The sequence below is a fragment of the Cryptomeria japonica genome, chromosome 6 (assembly GCF_030272615.1).
Source record: "Cryptomeria japonica chromosome 6, Sugi_1.0, whole genome shotgun sequence".
Lineage (NCBI taxonomy): Eukaryota > Viridiplantae > Streptophyta > Pinopsida > Cupressales > Cupressaceae > Cryptomeria > Cryptomeria japonica.
In genome coordinates, this window is record NC_081410.1 from 260195376 (window position 1) to 260211576 (window position 16201).

Here is a 16201-nt window from a genome sequence, read left to right on the forward strand (position 1 = left end):
CCAAGTATAAAAGTCATAAGTCTAGAAATCCACATGTATTCAAGGATCAACATGTCCAATATAATCGACATGTCAAAACAAAGAAAAATATGATCTATAAATAAAAAGAAATATCCAAAAGGCCACAAAGGCCCATTGAGCAAAATAAAGCAAAGTCAAAATATATATGGGTTCCTAAATCCCTTGTGCAAGCAATGCACTCCAAGGAACCACAAAAGCATGAAAAATCAAAAACCATGTGGATCCCTAAGCAGCTCCTTGAAGCACAAAAGCCTAAAGAAACATCAAAATTGGCATCCAAAATTGCTATTCCTCCATCCAAACCTTCCAAGTCTGTTCCTCCATCACCTTCTTCATCCATTTTGGGCCCTTATGTCCCAAAATCCCAAGCTATTCCTCCATCCAAATCTCAATATCCAAAATACGTCTTTCCTCCATCAGTCCATCACCCCTCAAGGTGTGTGCCAATGTCAATCTTGCCAACATTTCCATCCACTGAAGCACAATTCTTCCAATACCCTATCCATTATCCAATGCATATGTTTCATCCTTTGATCCCTTTGATCCAATCCTTTGCATAAATCCTTGCCTTAGTTTCATTTCATTTTCCATGTCCTTATCCTACCAACGTCTTTGAGCATACTTTTAAAGGTCATGGTCCATTTATTTCAAGGCTACTATCCAAAAAAAAAAAAAAAAAAAAAGATGCTTGAGTCCTTCTTCCATCCCCTATCATGTGTCCATCTTCTATTGAGAAAGTCAAAATACAAAAAAAAAAGTGAAAAAAAAAAAAGACAAAAGAAAAAAAAAAAGTAAAGAAAAATAATTCGTCCATTGGTGAAAACCTGGCAAACAGGTGCCTTGGGCAAGTACCATGATGAAAACCTGGCAAACAGGCGTCATGCGTAATTTATGAACTTCTTGCACAATCACACATAGGGGTAGTTTTCCTCCTTCATATCCTATTGCCCTTCATTATCCTATCATACCATGTCATTACCCTTCCTTGTCCTATCATCCCTCATGTTCATTTTCCCTTTCCACATTTTATCTTGACAAGGCTGAGGATCATCATGAGCATCATGCATCTTGTTTGCAGCTTTTAGTCTATCATAGCTTTTGGTCATTTGCCCATTTGCTTATTTCAACCTTTCATCCATATTCCCTAGCTTATTGCAACTTTCTGCCACTGTCCCTTAGCCAATCCCGACCTTCAATCCATGTCCCTTATCCATTCTTGGTCTTGCTTATCCTATCCATATCTTATCACTATCCATACACTCATTTTCATTCCTTGATCTTGATCTGACATAAGGACACAAAATTTAAACATGGTTTCAAAAAAACCTCTTGACATGTCCCTCATGCCATGTTCCTGCTTTACATTGTCATATCCAGTCTCTTGTCCCATCACGCCATAGCCCTTGGAAATTGCATCCATATTGTCTCCATGATAAAAGGCCTTTGTCTTCCCTCTATCCAACATCATTTCAGCAAGCCTATTTATTCATCTGTCATATTCCTTGCCTTGCTAGACACTGGGGGCAAAGTCATTAAAAACTAAAAACAAAAAAAATTTAAAATGTCCTCAAAAAATCCTTAAAAAATTTTAAAATGTCCTGAAAAAAATCTCAGAAACATTTTAAAATGTCCTGAAAAAAAATCTCAAAAACATTTAAAAATGTCCTGAAAAAAATCTCAAAAACATTTAAAAATGTCCTGAAAAAATCTCAAAAAAATCGAATAATGTCCTGAAAAAATATCTAAAAATTAAAAAAATGCAAATCCCTAAAAATCATAAAAAGTCCTGAAAAAATGAACACAAAAACATTTCAAAACATTAAAATCCAAAAAAACCACACATTTTGTCAATCAAGGATCTCTTTTTGTGAATAAGACAGATCCCTGAGCATCCATCCAATGACAATCAATCCAACACTGTGCTTTAATGAAATCACGCGTTAAACAGATGAACTTTTTCCATCAAACCAGACATTCAAACTGATCAATATTGTCATATCAATCACCCTCAAAATCATTCGTCCTTGGCACACTATCATGGGTCTTATACAGGGTGTGGTATACTCGAAACCAGACTGTGTCCTATCTTAAATGGGGTACCACATGTCCTGAAACCAGACAGCATGATCGTCCTATTAGCACGTTCAACTTTTGACAACGAAGATCAAGGTGTTTGTTTGATTTGTTGGAATTTGTGCATCTTATCTTTCTATTGATTTATCTTCGATCATGTTCCTATGTTGCTCGATGATGTCACTGAGTGATTTAGAGTGACCGGGATGGATCATGGTCTTTTTCTTTTTTGATTGTGATTGTCGTTTGTCTGTGATGTGTCTGTCTTTTGCAAAAAGGGTTGCATTTCAGCTTTGGCCTTCAATGTCATGATGCTACGCATCCATTTTGCTACATAAAAATAAAGGTTCTCACCTACAAAGTGCATTACTGAAAGCAAGTTTTTCGTCATCTCTAACTGCCCTCTATCTCATTTCTTACTAACATTTCTTCCGTCAGTCTAGATAGTCAGTTCGGTCTAGTGCTCCGATATCCAAACACATATGCTGCATCCTGCATTCATTGGTTAGTACATTTGCATTATATCAAGATTCATATCAAGTATTTTATCCATTTCATATCATAAATGCATCAAAAATACAAAAAAAAATACATCCATACATGTTCCACAATTCATTCATCAACAGTGCATAAGTCATCCATACATGGAAAATAACATATGTCACAAGTCATTTGCATCTCATCATATCGATGTATATCATATCATATGTCACAATAATATCAGAGTACAAAATCGGACTGTCTGTCCTAAGTATGGCCCGCAGGCTGACTACAAAATGTCAAACTACATAATGTCTACTGTCTGTCGTAAGGAGCACGTGCCTCTGTCACTGGGTGCTCCCTTTGTCCTCCTCATCCCTGCCATGTCTCATGGATGATGTCCCTCCTGGTCCTGGCTGTGGTGGTCTCATAGGTCCACTCACCCCCATGCTACTCAATGACCTCTGAGAGCATGTCCTGCTCTCTGTCCTCGATCGTGCCCGATATGAAGGTGCTCTCTGCTCTGGTGGAACTGCACTCTCATATAGTGTCCTCCAATGGCGTATCTCCTCTCCGGTCTCTACCAGCATCTGTCCTAGCTCTCGTACACTGATATCCCGAATCGACCCAATATACTCAATGACTCTCTGTTCCTCTCGTTGTGCCTAAGAAATCGCTGCATCTCGAGCCGCTGTGAGTCTAGCTATCTCCGCTCTAAACTGGTCCTGTTGTCTCTCTAAAGTCTCAATGTGATCCTGCTAACTCGCTATGGTAGCCCTGCACATCTCCATCTCCTCTATCCTAGCTGTCTCCGGCTCTATGGGTATATCCAGCCATGCCTCCTGCTCATCATCCCCATCCCCATCTCTGTCATCCTCATCCTCATCCCCTCCCTCATCCTCATCTCCGTCCTCGTCATCCCCATCCTCATCACCGTCCTCCTCCTCATCCTCCTCATCTCCCTCCTCCTCTCCTATGAGTGGGAAGTCTTCCTGTCGCCTCGGCACTGGAATATCCAGATCTGTCAATGGCACTAGGTGCCGTCGTGCAAACCATCTATCATACTCATCTGTCGTCCCAGCGTCTGCCACATCTGACCTCCAATCCCACTGTCTCAGTTGTAGCTATGCAAAGTCAGCATAGGCTATGTGTGGCTGAATCATACTCCCCCACTGACTCGTCTCTCTGTGAGATCGGGCAAAGTGTGCAGTCCTCCTAGGTACATCCTGCCTCTCTCCAAACTGTCGTCTGACTCTCTCTGGCAGGTACAACTCAATCACTCTCTGGCTTTTCACTGGCCGCCCAATCAAGTACCTCTCCTGTCTGCAATAAGGTAGCTCATCACTATCATCTGACCATCCCGGGCAATCACGATATGGCCTCCATATGAACTCTCTCAGTCTGTCTAGCTCATGTCGCCAATATAATATGTATCCAAAAGGACCCTGTCTCAGTGCTCCACCATAGCAATACACATATGGTCGGTGTGGTACTACCTGTCTATCTGTAATCGGTCGACATATGGCTATGTGCTCAAATGCCCATACCTGTAGCAATGTGACTCCACAGCTCAGCGTTTGAACTCCCTGATACGCTATCTGATGCAGCTGAAAATATAGCATAGCAAGCACACATGGTCCCCACGCATACACCATCCCCTCTGTCACCATCCACTCTAGCACTCTTCCCCATCCAATAGGGAATCCATGTCCTCATCTATCTCCTACCAGTAGACATGCTATCACCACATATCATCGATCATACTCGGAAGCCATGCTCTCCCAGCTGATCTCCCTCTCGACAATGTCCAAGTCATCTGTGTCGCACTCAAATAGCCTGCATAATGCATCTCTACCTATCACTGGGTCATACTCTATCATCTCCCCATGTATCAGAATGCGGAGGATACGCCATACATCCTCCAGTGTCACCGTCGCCTCTCCGGTCGCCAGATGGAATGAGGAGGTCTCTGAATGCCATCGCTCTGCCAATGCTGTAAGCAATCCTATGTTTGCCCTAATCTCGGGCATGTATGTGATGTAATATATCCCCAGTCCTGCTAATGTGTCTCTCTCTGTGCTCCTGAGTCTATGTCGTAGCATGAAGCAGTCTGGTCGATTCTCCCGCGTGATCAACGGATACTGTCGACTCTGCATCACAATTGGGGCAAATTTTGTCAGTTTTAGGGTTTTCTCCTACGGGTTGCATTTCCTCTTTTTCATGTCTAATCAGGGTGTTTTTCATCTCATTTGACCTATCCTATCCTTGTCCCCCCTTTCCAGAGCATTTGTATGTCGTTTTGACCAAAATTAGAGTTTCCAATGCACACTTGCGCCTGTGTCATAGAACCTGCGCCTGTGTCAGGTAACTTGCGCTTGTGTCTTCCTACACAAGTGCAGAAGACATGACACAAGCACAGAATTAGACTACACAAGCGCAGAAGTCCTCTTTTGCATCCCCTGTGGGCCCCGCAATGTCCCGCAAGCAATCAAAAGTCATGAAATTGAAAACATGGGTTTTTGAGATCCATACCGCTGCTCCTACGTCCTCCGATCATCTGAATGTGCATACACATTCTGCTAGGTGATCCGCCATTGGAATGTTCGCCATCTATCTGCAAGTGTCCTTGTCCAGAGCAACAAATCCTTCTCTTTGTGTAGTGCAAATGAGCAAATTGTCACTCTCTTGGTCTCATTTATAGATCTTTGTCAGTGCATAGATGGACGTGCACCCTCTCCATCTTATGTTGGTCGCGGTCTTTTGTGTCTTCAATGGCTTGTCCTTCATGCATCTGATCTCCGATTGTCAGTCTGTTTGATCCTATCATTTTTATCGATCAATTGGCCTCTTTTTTTTGCATGTTTCCGGCCAATTCCTTGAGGGGGCATGCATATGTCATTATTATTGTCTGGGGCATTTTTATTACTGTTCTTTGAAACAACGCTTAAAATCGCATTGTCTCAAAGAGGGGCAAAATGTAGACACCTAAAAATGGTCAATGCTTGCAGGGTCATACTTTAACATTTGCGCATTGCCTCATTTTAGGTTTTTGCGTCGCATTAACATTTCTCCTATGTCACGCACTTGGTTTTTATCATTTGCAAGTATCGAGTCATTCTTCTATCATCTCGCCTTCGAATTTGGTCTTGTCGACAACAACCTTCAGTCATGATTTTGGTCGATCTTTGTCCTTGTCAATCTTGTCATATTGCGATCGATTCGTCATCGATCCTTGTCCTTTCCAATCATGTCAATTTGGTCAATTTGTCATTAATTTTTGTCAACCAATCTCAGTCAAATCATTTATCAACACTGGTCATTTATCAATTCAAAATCATGATCGAATCAATATCAACGATCCTTTATCAAGACCTAATTGTCATCCTCGCATTCCTAATTCATCTTCTAGGGTTTTGTGATTTAGTCATTTAACCTTGCTTATCATTTTCTTCCTTTAGGATTAATAAATTGTTTATTTATCCTAAGTCTTCTCATTACAATTAAATCTTTATTTAATTGGCTAATTATTCTTCCTCTTGTAAATTAATTAATAAATGAAAAATTATTAATTAATTTACCTAATTTCTAATTCCTAAATTCCTCATTTCTAATTTTCTAATTTTCTAATTTCTAATTTCTTTTCCCTCCTATTTCATCTCCTAATTCTATGGGAATGACATTTCAATTTGTCATAATTTGTCATAATTGACAATCAATCAATTTTGACATAGAATGTGTCATATTTTGTCATAAATTATCAATCAACAAATTGTGCATAGAAAGTGCATAATTTGTCATAATTTGTCATATTGATTTGCAATTTCCATTTGAATTGGATCATGCTGATCTTGTCATTTCTCCAATTTCTCTATAAATTGGATGATTTTCTACAATCAAGCCCTAATTTTTGCGAATCCTTAATCAGACTATTGAATTTACACTTCGAGTATTCTTGTGTCAATGTCAATCTTGCTTTCACAATTAGGTGTATGCACTTGAAGGTGAGATCCACAACAAACCTATTTGGAGAAGAAAGAAGAACAATGGAGCCGCATGGAAGGAGCATTCAAATCGTCATCTGGTTTGCATAATATTTAGTTTTGTATGCTTTGTTTTCATGTCTCTATTGAATGTGTCTTAGGATTAGATCATTGCAATGAATGCACTTGTGATTGATGATTATGTTTATCTTGCTTGTGATGATTCCTATTTCCTATGCTACACTATCATTAATGAATGATTTTTCTAGCTATAATCAAATCAAGATAGCTCATGAGGATAAAGATAAATAGCATTCACCTGTCCTTGGGGAACATATTGTTGGAATGTCATGCCTTTTTTCTTAAAGAATGTTTGGGGTGAATTATCAAAGAGCAATGACGACAATCTTTTATGAAATGATGCATACCTTCATGGAGGACTATGTGGATGATTTACTAGCTAAGTCATTTTCTCCGGCAGAACATCTGGGCATATTAGAGAAAATATTTCAAAGATTGGAGAAATTCCAAGTCAGGCACAACCCTAAGAAGTGTGTCTTCGGGGTAACATCGAGTAAATTATTAGGCTACATTGTGTCAGCAAAGGGCATTGAAGTAGATCTAGCAAAGGTACAGGCCATCATAGAGATGTTACCTTCCAAGAACATTAGCCAACTCAACTCTCTACAAGGATGGCTATAGTCTATCAGGCGATTCATAGCCCAATTAGCAGATAAAAGTCTACCATTCAATCATTTACTACATAAAAACATACCATTTAGATGGGAAGCCAAATGTACAGAATCGTTCTCTCAAATCAAGCAATATCTAATGAACCCACCAGTTCTAGTACCACCAGTAGCAGGGAAGCCACTTATTCTCTACATATCAAAAATGGACATATCATTGGGGGCATTGTTAGCACAAGAAGATCAAGAAGTCAAGGAACTAGCTATCTATTACATCAGTAGAACATTAAATGGATATGAGCTGAATTACACATTCATTGAGAAGGCTTGTTTAGCTGTGGTATTCGCCTCTCAAAATTTCTGACATTACATGCTAGCTCACACAATCAAGCTAGTAGAAAAAATTTATCCTCTCAAATATTTACTTAACAAAGCAGCCCTCACAAGCAGAATAGCTAAATGGGTCATGATTCTCAGTGAATTTGATATCCAATACACAAAGCGTCGAGCTATCAAGGGACAAGTATTTGCAAATCAATTAGCCAAAGCACCACTACCAAATAAGCAACCAATGGAGGTCAAATTTCCAGATAGGGATGTCCTTACTGTTACCACCAAGCAATGGACCCTGTACTTTGATGGTTCCTACACTCAATAGGGCTCAGGTGTCGGCATCTTGTTCGCCACTCCTGAAGGACATACCATTCCAAGATCATATAGACTCATGTTTCCATGCACAAATAACATTGTCGAGTATGAAGCACTGGTCATAGGAATCAAAATGGTCATAGAATGGAGAATCACGAAATTGAAAGTCTATGGAGATTCCCAATTGGTTATAAATCAGATCAACAATGAATATCAAATAAAAGATGACAAGTTGTTGTCATACAAAAGAATAGTGGATGACTTCAAACAGTATTTTGTACACATCACCTTTGGAAAATACCAAGGTTGGACAACAGAGCAGCCGATGCAATGGCTACTATCGCTTCACTGCTACAAATTCCAAAACAACAAAGTCATTATGAGTTTCTGCTAGAGCAATTGTTTTCCCTCGCCTATGACAATTTTGCATCCCATGTTATCTATTCCTTAATTGGTTCAGACTCTCCATTATATGAAACAATATATGAGTATCTTATAACCAATACCCTACCCATTGACCTATCTCGGAACCAAAAATGCAGCTTCATCCGACAAGCCGCCCATTATACCCTGACTGCTGATACCCTTTACCATCGAGGTCTAGATGGTACTCTTCTTTGTTGTCTTGATCATAATGAATCTAACTCTTCTTTACACAAGATTCATGAAGGTATCTATGGCACACATTCAAGTGGTCCTACTCACTAAAAAACTTCTGAGAATGGGATATTATTGGCTGACAATGGAGAAAGACTCTTATCAATTTGCAAAGAAATGTCCTAAGTGCCAAATCCGTGGCAATCTTATCCATGCACCAACACAGGAATTGCAGCCATTTACAACATCTTGGTCTTTCTGTCAGTGGGGACTTGATTTAGTAGGAAAAATGCATCCTTCATCTTCAAATGGATACAAGTTCATTATCACTGCAACAGAGTATTTTACAAAATAGATTAAAGCAGTCCCAATGACCACAATAACTGGAAAACAAATTGCCTCTTTTATTCTCAATCATTTGATTCACAGATACAGCATCCCCAGTTCCATCATCACAGACAAATAGCATCCCTTCAAAAACTAGGATGTGCGAGAACTATGTGAACAATTCAAAATCCAACATCGTTTCTCTACACCTTACTACCCGTAGGGGAACGGTCAAGCAGATGCATCCAATAAAATAATATTGAAAATCCTAAAGAAAACAGTAAATGATGTAGGAAAGGATTGGCATGTGCAAATAATTAACTAGAAACTAAAATAATCATAAAAGGCTCTTAGCTTGACACCATCCCCGACAACGATGCCAAAAATGTCTACCCCAACTATAATGATAATAATAATACCTCTAATTGAAATCTCAATTCAAAGTTTGGACATTCATATGGAAGAGTTTACTATTTTCATGGATGGTGTTCATTTAGTTATCAATCCAGGAACGTAAAACTTGAAATGGGTCTGCAATATATATGCACTAAGCTCCTTAAATGATTATTCTATATTACTGCAGTAACTAACATTATGCAGAAAGGAAAGGCAAGAATGGAAATCATAAAAGACTACATGAAAGCTTCACAAAACACTACTGAAATGATCTAATGAAAATAACAGAAATCACATCGTTCTATCTTGGCTACAAGAACAGTCAACGGATCTATTTCCAGTGGCTGTAGGAACAATCCAATTATGAACTTCTACTGCAACTAAGTAAAAACTAACTTCAATGATCATAACCACAAGATCACTCACCAAGTGGGCCCCCTTGGATGAGTGATATCAAACTCCCAGCAAAGTACTATTAACAAATCAGAACAACATATTCTTATTCATTTCTTCCTGAAAATGATTACATATTCTAAAAGAGAAAATTCAGAATCCTTGTCAAAACTCTGCTCAATTACTTTCCATCTTGTCTAACTCTAAGAAAGAAGGAAGAGCTTATTATAAAGAAAATATCAACTACAATGGACAACTCAAGTTATGCCTAGAATAAGAGGTGAATAATTGTCAGATGAAGGAGAAAACTGAGAGCTTGGCTGCAGGAACCGTGGATCTGAAACCGAACCATAGTCTTTGCACACCAAAGCAATATTTTGTGAATTCAATATAACTACTCCGATTATGCCATACATTGAGCTTGCTCTAATCCCCTTCAGTTTGACCTCCAATTATCTGAACGTGATTCTCCAGTCCTTAGGCGCGAAAGAAAATCATCCACTGCAGCATCAATTATTATCTGCACTAAAACAAAAACAACATACAAGGACATGCATATGTATCTTAATCAATTAATACATTCATTAACTCACATATGACATTATCCTAAATAATCCGCATATCATAGGGACAAATCATTTGGCTGCAGGAATAAATTGGCATGGCTGCAGGAATTAACCGACAAAGTTCAAACATGATTTCTTAAGTTCAGTTTTAAAACATGGATTACATATAGTCAATTCACAATACTTTACTATCACAATGCAACCCAAAAGATACCAAAAAACCTAAGAGTCATGATAAAAAACATGTCAAAGCATCGACTTATCATGCCCCCCAACTTTAAGGGTTTGCTACTCCTACAGCAAAAGGAAAATTTCTGATTTTTGCTGAAACTCTGAAATCACCAACAGTGTCATGTTCGATTCCCTTGGAAGGCAAATTCCAATAAAATCCTTTCATTTTCTCCAACGTGGACCATCTAGTTGTTTCTTCTACAACTGCATCATAATTATGTTCTATTGGTTGGCATTCCAAAAGTGGCCACATAAGGACCGAAGGCTGAAAGATCAATGGCAACCAGTTATTGGCTTTTTCGCTGTCTAGCTGTATGTATCTAGCGGCTCTTTGTATGGCTGCATGGAAATTTTGTTATGAGTAAGGTTCTCCCAGTTTTAAATGATCTGGTAGATGATTCCAGCATTGAGTTAACCCTTCTAGTGCAGTTGTCCTATGGGTCTAAACCAAATGCTCATACGCTTGATAGACTTCCTCTCTCATTGGAAGTACTATCTTACTAACATCATCTCTTATTAGCAACGTTTGCTAATCATAATACAGAACCTTGGGTGCTTTTGATTCCCTTCTCAATGGTAATGGACAGTCAACCTCTAATTTTTCAAACTCCCTGGCTTGTGGTCCTATGATCATCTCATTTTGGATACATGACATTAAAGCTCTGAGATGGATATCCCCAATATACAATTCCTCAGGTGTTTCCAATGATGGATTAAGGTTCCTAACAATGCAGTTTAATCTGAAATTCAGATATCGCTCTTTCAAATGTACTACATAAATTCTTGGGGGTTCCCTACACTGCATCATCTCAAGAACCATACCATAAATCTCTTCTACCTTAGCTTCTAATTCTTTAATTCTATTATCTTTCTTTTCAATCTCTTTTTGTTGCTTATTAATTATCCCCTGCAACCCATCCTTCTCTATTTCCCATTGCCTAAAAAATGTTAAAGCAATTGATAAACTAGTTAGGGATGAAGGAGTTCTAATAGGTCCTACCTTTGACCGTGGGATTTCTTCAATAAACTCCTCATTCTGAGTTGACATATCTCCCACATTTTCTTCAGGTTGTTGTAGAACATCATCAACAATCTCTTCACATTGCAATGCCACTGAAGCAAGATTTGCTAGCTTATCCATTACAACTTCTTCTTGAATTTCTTCTTGGATTTCTTCTTCTACAGGGTTTTCTTGCATTTCTTTCTCTGCAACATCTTCTTCTTCCAAAGTTTCTACTGCAATAACCTCTGTTGGATTACTCACAGGTTGAGTCTTTTGTGTCCTCCTTCTTGTTCTTCTTACATACACTTTTGAAATGGCTGCAGAAGTTTTTGTTTTTGTTTGACGCCTCTTGGTTGTAGGAGGAATCTGCGTTTCCTACAGCCAGATAACAAATTATTCATCTAATTCATCCTTTTCCAATTCTTTTCCTTCGCTTTGCAAAACAAGTGAATCTCTTTGAAGATAAGTAGAGGGTTGTTCTTCGATTGACTCTACTTCAATATTTCCTTCTATAATAATTGTGGCTCCTTCAACAACCAGCAAACCCTCATCTTCACCAGAAAGATCTTCTGCAACAATCTCTTCTTGAGCCAGCGGATTATTCGCAATTAAGGGCTTCATCAACCCTAAACTGTAGAATATCCTCAAACACACCCCATTCCATTTGTGAAACATCTCTTACGGACCACTATACAAGCAACTTAACTAGTCCATGATGGCTAACAGAGTGATTTCCATATTTTCGAGTCTCCTTAGCACTTATAGAAATGAGATGGTACAAGAAATTTGGGACATTAACTCGCCGACCATGACGCAGATGACTAAGTAACTTAAAATGAGGTGAATGTAGATTTCAATATCGCCCTTCACATGTAATATATTTCATAACATACAAAGCTACCTGAGGCCAATGTGTTGGTAAAGAAACCCTTCTAGTCCCTTGTCTATCCACCATTAAGGGTCTATCAGTGGAAATTGTGAACTCTGCCCTGGCACTCCATGCGTCTTTTGATTCTGGAAAGAGTTCTCCTTCCTGTAGCAACCCTGTGACCTCTGCAATTTGCTACTCCATTGCAATTAGCCTTAACCCTTTAACTGTAGCTTCTCCTTCATCAAAGGAATGCATAAATTCTGCAGCTATTTCATCGTTGAAATCCCTGATTTTCAAGAAATAATCCAACCAGCCGTGGTTTCAGAAATAATGCTCACAGACAACATCCTGCAGCAACCCTTCATGGATCATTGGCTCATGGCGAATTAGATCACCACCCATCTTTTACTCTGATACTTTCGCAGCTTCACCAAAATGTTTGACAATTTCACAAAAACTAAAATCTACATATCTTAATTTTGGCGGCAGACCTTATTATTCACTTGCATGAAGTAATAATCATCATAAGTAATGTCAATTAGGAAATCAATTTGGGATATCAAAAAACTGATAATACATCTTATTAGAAAAAGGACCATAAAGTACCCCCCCCCCCCAACTTAACCTAGCATGTGTCCACACAGGCTAACGAGATTTCGGGTTTGGAGCGGATTTAAACAAAATAAAAATTGTAATGAACTAATAAATGCATAATTAAAATAAAGTACAATATACACGTACCTGCAATTGGGCGAAAATGATGGCCAAATGAAATGAAGTGACGGGTAAGAAAGTGGAATGGAATGTAATGGATGGAACTTTATGTACGGAGAACAATATTCCCATGGAAATATTTTATTATGATACAGTGAATAAGTTCATTGCAGAGGCTACAGGAACATCACCTTTATCAATATGCTCAAGTGCAACAAGAAGCTCATGAATTGGTACCGAATCATTGGCAGTTGCTGCAGGAACTTTTATTTCACTTTGGGGAGCAAACTGCTGCAGGAACTCTTCTCTAGTAGCTGGCTTGTGATAAAGTCATAGTCGGTGTCCATTCACTAAGAGTTTAAATCAAACAGGATCTATTGTGGACAAACGGACTGCTCCATTCTGAAAAACTTCTTCTACCTCATAAGGACCTAACCAACTTGTTTGGAGTTTTCCCATAACATCCTTATATCTAGAATCATACAGGAGTGCCCAATCACCAACTTTGAATTTCTTTTCTCTGATATATTTATCATGTCATCTTGCTCTTTGGTTTTGAATCAATTCTGTCTATTGAACAACTATCTTCCTCCATTCATCAAGAGCATTTAACTGTTGAATGCGTTCCTTCTATGCTTCAGACAATGTCATATTCAGTTGTATAGTTGTTCTCAAGGTTTTATGCTCAAATTCAATAGGCATCATTGTTGTTTTGCCATAAACCATCTCAAAAGGTGTGAATCCAATTGGTGTTTTCCATGTTGTTCTATATGCCCAAATTGCCTTTGAAAGTCGATGAGACCAATCTTTCTTGTGGATAGAGACTATTTTTGTAAGAATAGCTTCAAGCTCTTTATTGGTAACTTCTACTTGTCCATTAGACTATGGATGATATGGAGTAGATTTCATGTGTCTTATATTGTATTCATTGACCAAAGCTTTTATCAATGTTGATGTAAATTGAGGTCCCTGATCTGAGACAATTTCCCTTGGTACTTCATACCTTGTAAATATTTCTTCATAGAGAAACTCGGCCACCTTATTATCTCTTGCATGTTGCATAGCTCTAGCTTCTACCCATTTTGTCACATAGTCTGTACATGCCAAGATATAAGATTTTCCATTAGAAGGTGGATCAATGGGGCCAACAAAATCTAATCCCCACTTGTCAAATGGTGTAACAGATATTTGAGGATATAGTGGCATCTCATCAGATTTTGTAGGTCTGCCCATTCGCTAACATCTGTCACATTTCCTTGTGTACTAAGCTGCATCCTTGTGTAATGTAGGCCAATAATATCTGGTATTGAGTATTTTCAATGTTGTCCTTTTGGCAGCAAAATGACCTCCACATGGCTCATCATGACATGCATGCAGGATGTCATATGTTTCATCTTCTCTGACACATCTTCGCATGACTTGGTCAGGTCCAGTATAAAATAGACAATCAGAAATCCATGAAAAGTTAAAAAAAATTTCAACTAGCAACCTTCTTTCCTTAGGAGAAAAAGAAATTGGCATCTTAGCTGCAACTAAATAGTTGGCAATATCAGCATACCATGGAGTATGAGCCTGTATGAGAAACAAATGCTCATCTGGAAAAGTGTCATCTATCATTGTAGAATCTTCCTACAATTGAAGATGTGAAAGATAATCTGCAACAACACTAGACTTCCCTGGCTTATCAACAACTGTGATATCAAATTCTTGCATCAACAATAACCAGCGAGCTAGTCTACTAGTGATTGATGGCTTATTCATGAGATATCTAATTATAGTATGATCTGTATGCACAAATATGGGATACCCTGTAAAATAGTGTCTAAACTTGTTAAGGGCATATATGACAGCTAGCATTTCCTTTTCAGTAACTGTATAATTCAATTCAGGTCCCTGCAAATTCTTGCTGATATAATATATTGCATTTTCCAACTTGTCAAATTTTTGTCCCAGCACTGCTCCTACAACATAATCAGATGCATCAATATGGATTTGGAATGGTAGAGACCAATTAGGTCCTTTTAGAACTGGTGCTTGAGTCAAAGCATGCTTAAGCTTTAAAAAAGCTTCATTGCATGCTGAGGTCCATTTAAATTCTGCATCTTTAGTAAGCAGTGAATATAAGGGACTTGCAATTTTGCTGAAATCTTTGATAAACCTTCTGTAGTATCTAGCATGGCCAAGAAAACTTCTCACATCTTTCTACTTCACAGGTCATTAATATGTTGAATAACCTCAATCTTTGCTGGATCCAATTGTATGCCTTGTACAGATATATGATGACCAAGGACTATTCCTTCTTCCATCATAATGAAACACTTCTCACTATTTAGGGACAAGTTGTAGTCTTCACACCACTACAAAAATTTCTTCAAATTACCTAATGCTTGATCAAATTCAGAGTCATAAGTTGTAAAGTCATCCATGTAAATTTCCATAATATCTTGAGAAATATCAGAAAAAATACTAATCACCGCCCTTTGAAAAGTGGCTGGAACATTAAACAACCCAAAAGGAAGAACAGAATATGCATAAGTGGCCCATGGGCAAGTAAATGTTGTTTTCTCCTGATCCTCAGGAGCTATTTGTATCTGATTATAGCCACTAAATCCATCCAAGAATGAAAAATATTTCTTACCAGCAAGAGAATCCAATACCTGATCCACAAATGGCAGTGGAAAATAATCCTTCCTTGTGGCTAAGTTCAAGGCTCTATAATCAACACATACTCTCCATTTGCCTCCCTTTTTAGGAACTATCACCAATGGTGATACCCATTGACTGTCAAAGATAGGATAGATAAACCCAGCTTTCAACAATTTCTGCAATTCTTCTTTAACTATCTCCTTCAAGACAAGGTTGACTCTTCTTTGAGGTTGTCTGAGGGGGCAACACTCATCCTTTATGTAAATGTGATGAGTACAAATTGCTAGATCAATTCCATTCATATCCTTATAATCCCATGCAAAGGCATTTCTATGGAGTTTCAGCAAATCTACTAGGCTATCCTTTTGAGTGTCTACTATATTCTTATTGATGTTCAAATATTTATTCAATTCCACCTCTATCTTGATAGTAAGATCAATCTGATTTATATCAGAAAAATGAGAATAAGACAGTTCCTGTGGCAACAAGGTATGCAAGATATCAGTGGCTGCAGGAAAGTCCAAACCTACAATATTCGGAACCAATTCCTGCAATTCTTGGTCTTC